This window comes from Copadichromis virginalis, linkage group LG18 (genome assembly GCF_057382275.1).
Source record: "Copadichromis virginalis isolate Kocher_CV1m ecotype Utaka linkage group LG18, C_Virginalis_male_GT1.1, whole genome shotgun sequence".
Taxonomy (NCBI): Eukaryota; Metazoa; Chordata; class Actinopteri; order Cichliformes; family Cichlidae; genus Copadichromis; species Copadichromis virginalis.
In genome coordinates this window covers 20,940,098-20,944,475 of record NC_140635.1, presented here as the reverse complement: position 1 = coordinate 20,944,475, position 4,378 = coordinate 20,940,098, and positions in this window count along the sequence as shown.

The window sequence follows — 4,378 nt, the reverse complement described above, 5'->3', positions numbered from 1 at the left end:
TACCATTTTTACATAATACAGGTATGAAAGCACGTACTTACTGGCTAACAACTCAGACCAGCCCTTCCTTACCGCATCCGGTATTTTTGGAACCAACACTCGTGAAAAACTTGTCTTCAAAACCAGACTTCAAAAACCAATCGTGCTGGTCACCCCTTTAGAGTTAGGATGAAAACGTTTTAGCCACATGCTAAACAAGCTCATTTTCAAAAAGTTAAAGATGACATGTTTCAAATAAAATCTAATGCAATTCAATTTTATTTATACAGCACCAAATCATAACAACAGTCACCTCAAGGCACTTTATATTGTAAGGTAGACCCTACAATAATACATTCAGAGAAAAACCCAACAATCATATGACCCCCTATGAGCAAGCACTTATGTGACAGTGGGAAGGAAAAACTCCCTTTTAACAGGAAGAAAATCTGGCAGAACCAGGCTCAGGGAGGGGCGGCCATCTGTGCAAACGGTTGGGGAGAGAGAAGGAAGACAGGATAAAAGACATGCTGTGGAAGAGAGCTGTGGATTAATAACAAGTATGATTACATGCAGAAAAGTCTATTAACACATAGTGAGTGAGAAAGGTGACTGAAGAAAAAACACTTAATGCATCATTGGAGTCCACCTAGTTACCCTAGCATGCACTGTTGGAGGATGCCAGTGTACCTAGAGACAACCCGTAGACGCAAGGAGAATATACAAAGTTCATAGTAGCCATTAGATAGTAGTAATTAAGGAATACTAATTTCTGATTGTTGGTGTCGAGGATATCACTACAGTCTCACAGCTGTCTGCATGGACTGGTGACCAGAGTCCTCAAGACTTGGATCAGAAGATCAACACCACTCTTACATCTCAGCTGTGGCGCTAGAGATAGAAGGCTGTTAGGTTGGCTTAACAAAAATCACTGAACAGCATTTGTGTCTCCTGCCAATTTCTGGATTATGGTGGGTTTAATTTTCAGATTTCCAACAAGAACTATCAGTTCTTACAAAACAAACAAACAAACCAACAAAAAAAGATATCCTTTTAAAATACAGTTTACACTTTACTGTAATTATTCTCTTGAGGAAAAGCGCTGCTGTGGATGTGAAGAGAAGCAATCCTAGTTCCCCAGATTTGTGTGGTATGTCACCCTGAAGTCTGCTTTCTCACTGGCTTTACAGCTAATTCCCCCATTCTTCTCTGCTGTGCTTAGTGCAAAAGTAGAAACACATACACCACCCCCTGCTTCACACAGACACGCATGCCAGTGCATGTTTTTACACTCACACACTCACACACACACGCACCCACCGCTCTCACACACATGCACACACACACACACTTTTCTTTACTAATCAGCCCTATTGAATTCCAGCAACAATAGGCGCTCATCCTCGGGCCACCCAAGCAGTGCATGCACACAGACACACACACATGCACACCAACAGCACCAGATCATGAGTTCTGTCTTTTGTTCCTTTATCATGTTTTTTCTTCCTTCATTGATCTCACCTCACACAGGTCAGGAGTTGGCACTGGAAGATCCTGTTATCTGGACTATCAGCTTCTGGGCCCACACACTGCACTCGCTTACAGAAAGGAGGGAAGGAGCTCATTTTTACTTACTGTTAACATCCACTGTCCTGGCAATGCTGACGAGAAGCAGACACATTGAGCAGTTTTACGTCCAATGCTGTCCCTTCTATGACGCTTCATAGACAGACCGTGATGTGCCTGCTGCCGTCATTACGGCTGTTACATTCCTCCCTAATTGCAAAAGCTGTTACCGACTAACAATATTGTTATTTAATTTCTTGGCTGGGGAGAGGAGGCAGAAAAGGTTTAAAAGTAGTTCTTGTACTGCTCAGGAATAGTCCAACACACCTTAATTTTTTATCTTATTAAATCCTATCTTATGTGGTTCCCAGAATGACTCAGCACTCCTGTTTCTTCAGCTGTGGGGACATAAATCTGTGGGGACCCACCTTCTTTTCAGAGGAGCAGGTCCCCACAACATAAATCAATATATTGTACTGGGTTTGAGATTAGGGTGAGCTTAAACTAATATTAACCTCAGGATAAGGTTTGGGTTTAGATAAGTAGTAGATAATTTCTTCTACTCTTTAGGTACATGCAAAATAGTCTCTCATGAGTGTGAACATTAGTCTGAACAGTTGTTTACATAATTTCCCTCCAAAGCATGCTGGGTAAGGCTCCAGCCCTGCTGTGACCCATAACTGGACATGTTTTCTCGTCACTGAACTGTGACATTGCGCACAAATGTGATGACATCACTCGCTGAGCAAATGTTCTCATTAACGAAGAGCTTAAAACAAAATCAGCAGGGCCCGCGTTGTTCCTAGCTCGAGGCCGTACGTGAGATAGTAGAAACTAAGAGATATTTAGGTTTAGCTTACCCCGAATATAGACACATAAACACTGCGTTGTGTTGTTGCTGTCTGCCTGTGTGCAAGAGTATGAGGCTTGTGTTAGATGTGCATGTGCATGACAGCGACTTCAAAAGAGCGAGGTATCAGATTCAGACATGGGCTGCTTTGCCTGGGCTGACAAACGAGGAGCTGTTGTGTGGGAAGCAAAGGAATTTACAGCATCTACCTTTTATCTACACAGGTGGGCCTGTGTGTATATGTGTGTGCATCTGCGCACGAGGAGGCAGGGATGTGGGTGTGTGTGTGTTTGAGAGAGAGAGAGCATGTAGCTTGTTTTATGTTTGTGTTTCAGAATCTGCAGTGCACATAAACACAAGAGGCTTGATGTTTGTGTGTGGGGATGTGCGTCCGAGATTTAGACAGATGAGTCACAACAATAATTCAGGCAACCGGTGATCCCAGGCACCTTACAGGTGGTTCAAAGCTCCAGTTCACTGGTTCCTACTGTTAAGTCATTGTTCACAAAGTGGGGACGTTTTACTCAGCAGGAAGACACACGCTGCTAAATGCTTGTCCGTGTGCGACAACTCTTTCTGACGGATTATTTCCTAACCCTAAACCTGTGCGGCTTTCAGGGGGTGTCAGATGACTGTCAGGAAGCTGAGGGCACTGTTATGCTTGCACAACACCTCAGGCACAGTGAGATAACAATAAATCTAAACCGATAAGACATCCAGTTCATTCTGCATGGAGTTTTCTGTCTTTTTCATGTCCTTAGATAATCATCATAAATTTGTTTATCATCCCTCTGATCTGTGAAACTCACATTTATTTGAACACAAACAAAACAGTGAGCGAATAGCTGCGTTTATGTCGTGTTATCCTTTAACTACTGCGTACCAGACAAATGTAGCAAGTATCTTGAAGACTTGGGATGAGGAAAATTAAGAATGTGGTCATCAAAATTTTATGCAGAGTTGGGTTAACTGGGGATTCCTAATTGTGATAGGTGTGGATGTGAATGGTCGCCTCTCTCTGTGTTAGTCCTGCAACTGATTGGCATCTTGTCAAGGATGTAGCCTCTCTCCCTTTGACAGCTGAGGTAGGCCCCCAGCTCACACAGTTATCCAACACGCTTTGTAAATACGTTTTACTGTATGTAAGATTTACATTTTGACCTGAGGTTGGCAAAGAAATAAAGGGAAAGACAAATGTCCAAAGCAAAATTAATGTAATTTTCAGACCCAAATGAAGTGTAATCTTGTGCTTAAATTGGATGAGATGGATGGAGCATGCTTAGAAAGTTCATGTCTATCCTTCCCTGACAATATAATAAAGATAATATTAAAATCTTTGCCTTTATCTTAAGCATCTCTTTGATTTTACCGCTTTAGTAACTCAGCGCTTGTATGTCAAGGCCAGAAGGGTCAGCATGCTTCTACCCGACACCTCAACATCGTGTCTTGATGAGAGAACAGGCCACAGTGTGTGAGATGTGTGCTCCCATTTTATTTATTTACAGGGCAACAGGTGGACATACACACACGCAAAGACTGGCAAAGACCGAAGAAGCACTTTTTTTCATTCCATTTATTTTGTTAGTTAAATTTCTATAGCAGGTGAGGGAACATAATGGTCACACAAGGGTTTTTTCTTGAGCATAGTTTTCAGAAGTCACAGTGTTTTAGACGTGGACAAGAACATTTTTAAAACTGACAATGAAGAAGGAAGGGCCAAGAGGAGACTCAAAAACAAGGTGTAACAGTGACTCCTACACACCTTCTCCTTCATGGTCCTCCAACTGCCCCCTCTGCTTCACACACACACACGCACGCACACCTCCTGCTCTCTCACACACACACACACACACACACAAAGGCCTCAGCTCTAAAGTGTTGTGAACCCCTTCCCTCCCATGACCTCCCGCCCTCCAGTCCACCCCCCCCCCCCCCCAAAGTCAACAGAACAATAAAATAAAAGCAAACTCAGCCACAAATAGA